Consider the following 11,194-nt stretch of genomic DNA (forward strand, 5'->3'; position numbering starts at 1 on the left):
AGCGTATGTAACCTGAAGCGTCTGTAACCCGAGGTACCACTGTATATAACAAAAAGAGCTTAAAAACAGTTTAAAAACAATTTTAAAGGTTTTCCATGTGCAAATCTGGTGAAATCTGAGCTATGAGATCTAGCAAGAGATACATTTAAGTTACACCTCTACAAATCACCCCATCAGCAGGCTTTCTAGAGATGAAAACAATAACAGATGATGAATTTTAAAACAATACAAAGAGGACAAAGTTGGAAGGAAAAAAATGCCACAATTGTTACACAAGGGACTGTTATGTGCTTGTTTCCCAATCTGGAAATTAGATTGTCTTCATCATCTGGTGTCTAGAGGATTTAATCAAACTCTCTGCTACCACTTCCACAAACAAGTTGTCGTACAGCCCTGTCCCTCAATGGGATTTCTAGTCTTGAGAAAACACATCTGCAGTACCTTTACATCTCTCTCCCCCCACCCCCACCCCCGGAGCTAGGGATTGTTTAAAATATGTTTTGATTTTATCTTTAAATGGCATTGTTTTAAAATTTTGATGTTTACATCCCTGGGCTGCTTTGAGAGGAAGAGGAGGATATATAAATTTAATAAATAAATAAATAAATGCTCCATTTTTTAAAAAAAAACACCAAACCAATATATACTCAATTTAATTTCAACCATAATCAACCAGTTTAACAAATTCCACCAGCACAAAAGGAACAAAAAACAGTGAAGATTAAAGCTTAAGTCCCTATTTATTTATTTTTTAAATAAAGTCTTCAGCAACTGCCTGAAGCAGCATAGGCATGAGGCCTCACCCTCGCTATTGGTGAAGTATGACATGAAAACAGGAAATCCAGAGGTAAATCGGTGACAAAACCATGGTGTGTGGACAGAAGCTTGTCTATGATGTTTGCTTCATGCATAGTGATCATTGTGATGCCTAAAAAGTGTCAGAAAACCTCGCAGAGTTGTTGAAGAAGAAAAATAACCCTTGAATGTATAGGGTGAATAGTATCAGTGATTTCTATGACTGGGACCTAGTAGAAGTGATAAGGCTACTGCCCTTTCTATTGTCATTAATGAGGAGGGGGAAAAACAATGGGTGCCACACAAAGGTATGTGGCCACAAGCTCAAGCTGATCAGTTACTTGCGGTATAGATTCTCATTAGGTATGACATAGATTTTTGTTACATAGCTCAGCTGGCTGCAAATTGGACTCGTCATACTGAAGTGTATGTTCTCCGGTTCTTCATTTCCTCTGTTCTCGTTGCTATAGTGACCATCAGAAATCACAGGGAGCAAACAAAAGGCAAACGCAAAAGGAGAGTTTCTAGCTTTTAATAGTTGTCTCCTTTTTTGGAACCTTCTGCAATTTTCTTTTCTTTTCACTCTGCTCCTTTTTTCTTTTCTTTTCTTTTCTTTTTTTGTGTTCCAGGGATAATCACGCACAGAAACTACAATTTTCCAATATGCTGCAGGAAAGTGTTTTGCACAAAATGAGGACTTTGTTGTTGCAAGATTTGGTGCGAGGCCTTCTCAGAAGGAAATACAACACATGCACTAGAAGAGAACCCCACTGCCTTTGCAAAACTCTCAAAACGAATCCCTAAGCTGCTTTTTTGAGCTTGAGAGAGTTTAAACAGAAGATTGGATGTTCAGCATAGGAACCTTTCAGAAAAGAAATTTTGGGGGAAGTTGGATACATGCATTAAAGGTGAAACAGATTTATTCAGAAATTTCATAGCTATTCTCCTAACACAAATTCGCTTCAAAAAATAATAATTCAGATTTACTTCCTCCAAGAGTTCTATTATGGATTCTGTTGGATTTAGAGGGTGGGGAGAAATAAATAAAAGTATTGCATTATTGCCTTAAATTTCAGAAGCAAAAGTGAAATGTGTGAGGGGGGGGGGAGTGAATTCAAACTCTGAAGGTGTCCATGATCCCTGAAGCCAGCAGTGATCTGGATACAGAGCCAGAAACTGCAGGGGCGCCAGATAGGGAGACTCTTCCACCTGAGGCTGATGGACAGGAGTCTTCAGAGGAAACTTCCAGACCACCTGGCCCTCATGAGCAGTCTCCTGAGCCTGAAGATCCAGATGGCTCCTACCACACATCACCAGTCCTGCAGAGCAGAGAGCATACCAGGAGGAAGGCTACTATACCTTCAAGCCAGTGGGTTGACCCTTTAAGAACCTGGTGTCCTCTACAAGGGGATAGAGACAGAGGCAGATTTAGGGCAGCACAGCCGATTCCACCATGCTGGGCACCAGGCCTAGGGGGACACTGCAGGATGTCACAACTATGATGTAGTGAATTTATTATTATTATTTTCTTTTTTAATTTTTACTTTTATTTTGACAAAGTAATAGTCACAAATAAATAATAATAAAAATGTGCACCCCACCACTGAGTCCATTGCATTGTAACTATTCAACCTCCCAAAATTTCAACACCTCTTGCGATGGTTTGACCCCTTTCCGTTTTGACAGTAGAAACACCTTACACATCACCTCAAAATCATTTATCCTGCATATTCCCCATTCTACCTTAATGGCACATGTTAATTTATCATTAATAGCTATATCCTACACCTCCATATACCATTCTTCCATTTTAAATTCTGCTTGCCCCTTCCACTTCCTAGCTATAATAATTCGTGCAGCTGTCAATAAATTTGTGAGCAAGTCCTTCATAGCCTGCAAACCTTCCACCCCATCGTAAATTGATAATAATGCTACCTCTGGACTTTTGGTCAGCATTAACCCAGTGAATTTTGTTATCTCCTTAAACACCCTTTGCCCATTTTTATTTTTATTTACATATTTACATCCATTGTTTTTTCTGGGGGGATGCAGGGGTATGCATACCCGTAAACATTTTGTGAATCTAAGTTTGGCCTCATTGAGGGGCAGTGTTTCAATATGAGTAGGAAAATGGGAGTATCCCTAAAAAATTTTTTTAGGAAAAAAGCACTGTTTATCTCCCTACCACATGTGACCATAATGATGTAGTGAATTTAGCAGAATGGAAGGTGAGAGGTGGGAGCGTTGAATTTTGGGCTCGCACCAAAGTCTGCCTCTGGTGGAACCTGCAGGAGGTCATCTGCAGAGGACTAAAATCCTTACTCTAAGTCTACACTTGTTGGAGCAAGTTGCATGCTTGGAGCTCTCCTTGGTCCAACCTCTAGTCACTTTCTCTGTGGGATCTAGCACAGGGCCCAAACATAACAGAAAGTGTGATTAATCTCACATTTGTGCAAGGGGAAAAAATCAGTTTAGCATATTCAAATGAGCACACAAGCTTGCTACAGCTTTGCTTACCATAGCCTCTTGCATTTATCTTCTTACAACTAAAAATAGGTTGTGTTGATTTAACAGAAACATGGTAAGTGTCACTTCAGAACAGGGATGGATGGATGAAAGAAAGAAATCTATGACATCTTTAAAATATGGGCAACACATTTAACCATTGCATATGACAAAATAAAACTGTCATTAAGATAACTCTGTTGGTTCTGTTGAAACAGGCTAACCCGAGTGCCCTTCAGAAAAATGGATCAATGATCATTCAATGAAACTGACTTCTGAGTAGACGTGGATAGGATAGCTCTGTCCGGGACATTAGGGAGTGGAAGAAGAATTCTAGGAGTGTAGTCCTGGTTGGATTGTGACAAAAAACCATGTCCTCAGCATATAGGCTAACCAGAATGAGGGATGTTTGAAGAATTTGTACATTTGTACATTGATATTACTTGATGTTTACCTCTTGGACTAATGTGCAGATTTGAATGTAGCCATTCACCAGATTTTGCACTTCTTTGAGTGCTGAGGTAAATTTCTCCATAGATCAAAGGTACCACAATAATCACATGAAAATGTGCATTAAAAGGTTTATTTAAACAGATATTTTGTAATTTTTAAACAAAATTCCAAGTTAATACAGAAATGGAACAAAATGGATTGATGGGTAAAAACATGTGAAAGTGACATGGATTAAAAATAGACATTTTCCCTCGTCCTTAACCATAATATTGATGCTAATGCAATGAAGTGTTTGTGGTGGAGGGAGAGAGGAAATAAAGTCACCTCCTAGTCTCTCTATCCCCCCAATATCTGGGTGGTGCTCTTGACAATGATCTGATCAGTGCTATTTTATACAGTATAGCCTTTATATATTTGCATTCATGTTGTCAGATCAGGGTGCAAATCTATATGTCCTGGACTATGATATCTCTATTTTCTAATCTTCACAATGAAAAAAACATTTCAAGGTGAAATAGGCTTGTTCCTCCCCCGCCCCCCCCCCCCCCCGCCCACAGTCATCATTCTGCTTTTGACAAAGATGAGATATAAGTCATCAATATTTCTGTGACTTAGCAATTCATTTATACTACTTTACTGCTTGGGACGTAACACAGACTAGTTTTGAGCTTGATGAAATATTGTTATCTGCGTAATTCATTTTGTGCCACTTCAACGAGGTATTTGAATTTGTGGCTGCTCCCATTAGAGGCTGGAAATTGAATTGAAAATTCATGTGCAGGCGGCACGGATGAGGCAAACCGGAGCATCAGGAAAGTGTCAATTAAATTCACCTTTCTGCTTTCAGGCATAAAAATCTGGATCAAAAGCCTTGCCAAAAAAAAAAAGGAAAAAGAAAAGTTCCCATTATCGTATCAGCCAAAGACTACAGAAATTATTCCATGCAGAACTGGTCCACGAGCAAATGCTTCTTTGATAAACTTCCAGTTTATTTTACCAAAGGATACGAAATTGTTAAACGGTGAACATGAGAGCAATTTGTTGTTTTCTTTCTCAAAATTTGATTCTGTTGAAAAGGTTATTGATTAGTTGTAGGAAAACACTCAGCAAATTGAGCTTCAGCCTTTCCTAAATATTTTTGTCATGAAACATATCAGTTGAAATACACCCAGGCACACACTTGTTGTTGTTTAGTCGTTTAGTCGTGTCCGACTCTTCGTGACTCCATGGACCAGAGAACGCCAGGCACTCCTGTCCTCCACTGCCCCCCGCAGCTTGGTCAGACTCATGCTGGTAACCTCGAAAACACTATCCAACCATCTCGTCCTCTGTCGCCCCCTTCTCCTTGTGCCCTCCATCTTTCCCAACATCAGGGTCTTCTCCAGGGAGTCTTCTCTTCTCATGAGGTGGCCAAAGTACTGGAGCCTCAGCTTCACAATCTGTCCTTCCAGTGAGCACTCAGGGCTGATTTCCTTCAGAATGGAGAGGTTTGATCTTCTTGCAGTCCATGGGACTCTCAAGAGTCTCCTCCAGCACCATAATTCAAAAGCATCAATTCTTCGGCGATCAGCCTTCTTTATGGTCCAGCTCTCACTTCCATACATCACTACTGGGAAAACCATAGCTTTAACTATACGGACCTTTGTTGGCAAGGTGATGTCTCTACTTCTCAAGATGCTGTCTAGGCCTGTCATTGCCCTTCTCCCAAGAAGCAGGCGTCTTTTAATTTCGTGGCTGCTGTCACCATCTGCAGTGATCATGGAGCCCAAGAAAGTAAAATCTCTCACTGCCTCCATTTCTTCCCCTTCTATTTGCCAGGAGGTGATGGGACCAGTAGCCATGATCTTCGTTTTTTTGATGTTGAGCTTCAGACCATATTTTGCACTCTCCTCTTTCACCCTCAATAAAAGGTTCTTTAATTCCTCCTCACTTTCTGCCATCAAGGTTGTGTCATCTGCATATCTGAGGTTGTTGATATTTCTTCCGGCAATCTTAATTCCGGCTAGGGATTCATCCAGCCCAGCCTTTCGCATGATGAATTCTGCATATAAGTTAAATAAGCAGGGAGACAAAATGCAGCCTTGTCGTACTCCTTTCCCAATTTTGAACCAGTCAGTTGTTCCATATTCAGTTCTAACTGTAGCTTCTTGTCCCAGGCACACACACCTGGTGTATAATTCAAAAGTCAATTTCCTCGCACCAGCAATGGCATGGAGGTAGAACATTTTAATCGGGTGCGGAAGGTCCCAGATTCAATTCCTACCATCTCCTTTCCACAAAAGGGTGTGGTAGTTTGTGATGAGGAATAGCTCTGCCTCATACGCTGGAGTGTCAGTCAGAGCAGTAGCTCAAGGATATCTGAAAGGTCGTTTTCCCTCATACAAACCTGTCTGGGCTCTAATATCTCTCAGCCCCATCACCATCACAGGCATGCTTGGTGGGGGCACAGGAAAGGGCCTTCTCGGTGGCTGCTCTCAGCCTTTGGAACTCCCCTCCTAGAGAAGTGAGACTGGCTTCCTCCTTGTCCTTTCGCTACCAAACAGACTTTGGGGAACTGAATGGGGTTTTTTAAGGAAAGGACTGGTGCTGTGATGTTTTTATTGTAACAATCTATAGGTGATCTTTTACGTGTATATATTTTAATTCTACTACTACTACTACTATTAATAAATAATAATAATTTATTATTTATACCCTGCCCATCTGGCTGGGTTTACCAGCCACTCTGGCCGGCTTCCAACAAAATATTAAAATACAGTGGTCTGTTAAACATTAAAAGCTTCCCTAAAGAGGGCTGCCTTCAGATGTCTTCTAAAAGTCTGGTAGTTGTTCTTCTCTTTGACATCTGGTGGGAGGGCATTCCACAAGGTGGGTGCCACTACCGAGAAGGCCCTCTGCCTGGTTCCCTGTAACTTGGCTTCTTGCAGTGAGAGAACCACCAGAAGGCCCTCGGCGCTGGACCTCAGTGTCTGGGTAGAAGTTTGGGGGTGGAGATGCAGCTTCAGATATACTGGACCGAGGCCATTTAGGGCTTTAAAGGTCAGCACCAACACTTTGAATTGTGCTTGGCAACATACTGGGAGCCAATGTAGATCTTTCAAGACCAGTGTTATGTGGTCTCGGCAGCCACTCCCAGTCACCAGTCTAGCTGCCACATTCTGGATTAGTTGTAGTTTCCTGGTCACCTTCAAAGGTAGCCCCACATAGAGTGATTGCAGTAGTCCAAGCACGACATAACCAGAGCATGCACCACTCTGGCAAGGCAGTCCGTGGGCAGATAGGGTCTCAGCCTGCATACCAGATGGAGCTGGTAAACAGCTGCCCTGGATACAGAATTGACCTGTGCCTCCATGGACAGCTGTGAGTCCAGAATGACTCCCAGGCTGTGCACCTGGTCCTTCAGGGACACAGTTACCCCATTCAGGACTAGGGAGTCCTCCACACCTGCCCACCTCCTGTCCCCCCAAAACAGTACTTCTGTCTTGACAGGATTCATCCTCAATCAATGCTTAATTGTTTTTTAATGTTTGCTTTTTAATATGTTTTAGCTGATTCTATTTTAGTTGTAATGGGACGCAGGTGGCGCTGTGGGTTAAAGCCACAGCGCCTAGGGCTTGCCGATCGAAAGGTCAGCGGTTCAAATCCCTGCGGCGGGGTGCGCTCCCGCTGCTCGGTCCCAGCGCCTGCCAACCTAGCAGTTTGAAAGCACCTCCGGGTGCAAGTAGATAAATAGGGACCGCTTACCAGCGGGAAGGTAAACGGCGTTTCCATGTGCGGCTCTGGCTCGCCAGAGCAGCAATGTCACGCTGGCCACGTGACCCAGAAGTGTCTCCGGACAGCGCTGGCCCCTGGCCTCTTAAGTGAGATGGGCGCACAACCCCAGAGTCTGTCAAGACTGGCCCGTACGGGCAGGGGTACCTTTACCTTTACCTTATTTTAGTTGTAAGGTGCCTTGAGTCCTGTCAGGGAAAAAGGCAGGATATAAATAATAATAATAATTAATAGAACTTTATGGTATAAGGCATCTACCCCTGGAAGCACATTTTCATAAGTCACTTCTGAATTACGGTACCAGCTATATTGCCATGCTAAGCATTTGTTCATTCATTTTAAAAAAAAATTAATTTTTATTTTTAACGGTGGAGAACTCTAATCTGGGTACTATATTTTTGACTGGTATGTTTGGAGAAATCTTCACAAATCATCAGGATTTTTTTGGCTTAGAGAAGCACGAGGGGGTGACAGGGACACTGGGGGCTAACTTGGTATTTTGTTCTAAAGAAATGTACAAAAAAACCTGTTCATTTTTAGGATGGTTGGGAGTAATGAGTAGCTTCATTTACGCATTCGGGCAAGGGTACCATTAAGAGAGGTCTGTTGTTTTGGTACAGAATGGAGCTGCAATTTACTAGGCACCAAGGCACAATTTTTATTTTCTTTCAAACCATGTAGTCTTGCTATGTTTACCTGCAATTGTATGTAAGATAACAAAGCTTTACTTGCCATTGCATCCCTGCACCTTTGGCAGGGAATAATGACTTCAAGGCACAGGTAACCTGTGGGAAGAGGCAACCCTTCAGGTTCTGTCGCAGTCCCAACTGTGAAGGGCCCTAAGAGTCAATACTAGCACTTGGAATAGGGCTTGGAATTGGAATTGGACCTGGAGCACGTGAGAATGTTAAGATACTGATACCATGTTTGCAACAGAGGCAAATTAGGGCAGCACAACCAAGTTCTGCTGCATTGGGCACCAAGCCTAGGTGGTGCCACAGGGCACCACAACTAGAGAATTGAGCAGATTAGAAAGTGAGAGGCGGGGGGTGCTGAATTTTGGGCTCACACGGGGCATTGCTGAAATTAGAAAGACCCAAGTTCACCCGTGTTCGTAACCAGGACTGACTCCAGATATTTTACTGAGAAAGAATACTGACTGATGCTCCCTGCTTGCCTCAGGGTAAGAGTACCCAGGGCCAGGCATCTGAGGCAGGAAATCCTACAAGCACCTCTGCCCCCTTCCTAGTAGGAAACTTGTATTTATTTATTTATTTATTTATTTAAAAGCCGCTTGCTGCTACCTGAAGCTACTGCCTCTCTCTTTCTAATTGCAAAGCCAGCACTGCTTGCAACAGCAGCTCCCAATTAGTACCCTCTCAGCCATATTCTGGACCCATTGAGGTTTCCAAAGGCAGTTCTGCTCCCACATACAATGCACCGCAGCATTTGAAACGGGATCGCTGATGCCAGACTATCTCAACCCAGGTTGAGATAGAAGATGTACCAACCTATGCTGATATAAGGCGATTGGAGCCACAGAGGCTGCTTCTGCCTCTAGTGATAAAGATGGATCAATGAGAACACAATTACAGTTGTGGTCCAAAGAAGCCATCTGCAGATATATCCTCTGAGAAGAAAGTTTGAGGACAAAATAGAGCCCGAGCGATTTGGACCAAGATAGCTGCTACTTAGAAGATTTTGGCATTATTTAGTTGCCCCAGAGAAATAATCATGTGTCCCCAAAACTTAGGGGCAATTGCCTCCCATTTTCTGCAAAACAGAATCCCTGAATAAGGCATGAGTGAGAGGCCTTGTACCTGAAGCCGCTAACTGTAGAATGGTTTTCTGAAAGCTTCTAAGAAGGGTTACTGCAACTCAGTGCTGAAATAATATTCTCCCTCTCCTTCCCCCCCAAAAAGCTGGTAGCTTGTTTCACTATTGAAAAGATCTTATACAATTAATAGATTGAGTATAGGCTGGCCAATCACCACACACTATTATTTCAAGGAAACCAAGGCAAAGAGATTTGACTTTTTTTTTTTTTTACATTCAGAAGTGGTTTCAAAGTTCTGCAAGCCTGACAAAAACTAATGTTCTTCCTAAGATTCAGTACATATGTTCGGGACTCTATAAATACGATGAGTGAAGGGCAAAAAAGAGATGCCTTTTCAATACAGGAAAGAAAAATGCTTAAATGGGACTTGTGTCAACAGATTTTTTCAGACTAGGGTGGAGGGAAGGTGCCAAGCTTTTCTGAGAAGATGATCGAGAGAATTTCACAAGGGGAACAAGCATATTGCATGCCTACCTTTACCCCCCCCCCCGATCAATCCCCTTATCCTGAGATGCCGTTTGACAGTTTTCAATGAAAACCAGATTGTTTGAATTCTAGTATAAGATGCTCTCTGTGGGACTGTCCAAATGGGAACATCCTGTACCATTGAGATGAATCTTAATTAAAAGAACCTTGTCCTCATCATTAAAACTTCTAACACTGGGTTTTTGGTTTTGGCAGTTTAAAAACCTTCTGATACTCCCACTATAATTGGCTTTAAAATTACCCACTATTCGGTACATTTCAGAGTGTTCAGACATTTACATTCCAATAACCTTCAGACTGATGAACTGCTCAGATTGGAGGAGGAAAGCTGATTCAGGTCAACAACCATGTAAGCAAATATTCAGTGTAATAATATATTACCGTAGAGTTTGCATTTGCAAAAAATTGCCTTTGCATGTTCTGTAAGAGTTTTTAAAGAAAGTTTTATGAATTCATCCATTTGCACACAAGAAAAATGTTATTAAACATGTTGTTAAGTATGTTGTTGTTTAGTTGTTTAGTTGTGTCTGACTCTTTGTGACCCCATGGACCAGAGCACGCCAGGCACTTCTGTCTTCCACTGCCTCCCGCAGTTTAGTCAAACTCATGCTGGTAGCTTCGAGAACACTATCCAACCATCTCGTCCTCTGTCGTCCCCTTCTCCTTGTGCCCTCAATCTTTCCCAACATCAGGGTCTTTTCCAGGGAGTCTTCTCTGTTGGTTTCTGCTTTCTTCACTGTGCAGCGAAGTGCTTGTCACGAGGCAATGTTTACATTCCACAGTCAGAGTTGCTGTTGGAGTTTCTCACGGGAAAGGGAGACTGGATGTGACGTACACTGGTTTCCTGTTTTTCACAGTTCTCTCTGTGCTTCCGAAGAGAGAGGATGCCTCTCTGCTCTCACAGAGGCAAGATGCTTGTTTGTAAGCTCTCAGCAATGAAGTGTAAATAAAGAAAAATAAAGTATGTGGCACGTACTGCTCATCCTTCCGCTGTGCTCAGGACTCTGCAAAAACAACATTCTCTTCTCATGAGGTCATGAGGTGGCCAAAGTATTGGAGCCTCAGCTTCAGGATCTGTCCTTCCAGTGAGCACTCAGGGCTGATTTCCTTCAGAATGGATAGGTTTGCTCTTCTTGCAGTCCATGGGACTCTCAAGAGTCTCCTCCTGCACCATAATTCCAAAGCATCAATTCTTTGGTGATTAGCCTTCTTTATGGTCCAGCACTCACTTCCAAACATCAGTACTGGGGAAACCATAGCTTTAACTATACGGACTTTTGTTGGCAAGGTGATGTCTCTGCTTTGTTGTTAAGTATATTATTATTTTAAAAAAAACAACAACTCAGG

General features: G+C 42.3%; 1 long non-coding RNA gene across 2 annotated transcripts; it reads left to right on the forward strand.

Moving 5' to 3' along the window:
- Nucleotides 1-923: 923 nt before the first annotated feature.
- On the forward strand, nt 924-4,784 carry LOC307209316. 2 transcript variants are annotated; one of them, XR_013835542.1, is made up of 3 exons: nt 924-1,028; nt 1,425-1,703; nt 4,601-4,784. It is a non-coding gene; the product is annotated as an uncharacterized lncRNA (long non-coding RNA). The 2 variants fall into 2 exon arrangements; XR_013835541.1 differs by having other exon boundaries at nt 924-1,703.
- The last annotated feature ends 6,410 nt before the right edge of the window (nt 4,785-11,194 follow it).

The sequence above is a fragment of the Podarcis cretensis genome (genome assembly GCF_951804945.1).
Source record: "Podarcis cretensis genome assembly, chromosome: 2".
NCBI lineage: Eukaryota > Metazoa > Chordata > Lepidosauria > Squamata > Lacertidae > Podarcis > Podarcis cretensis.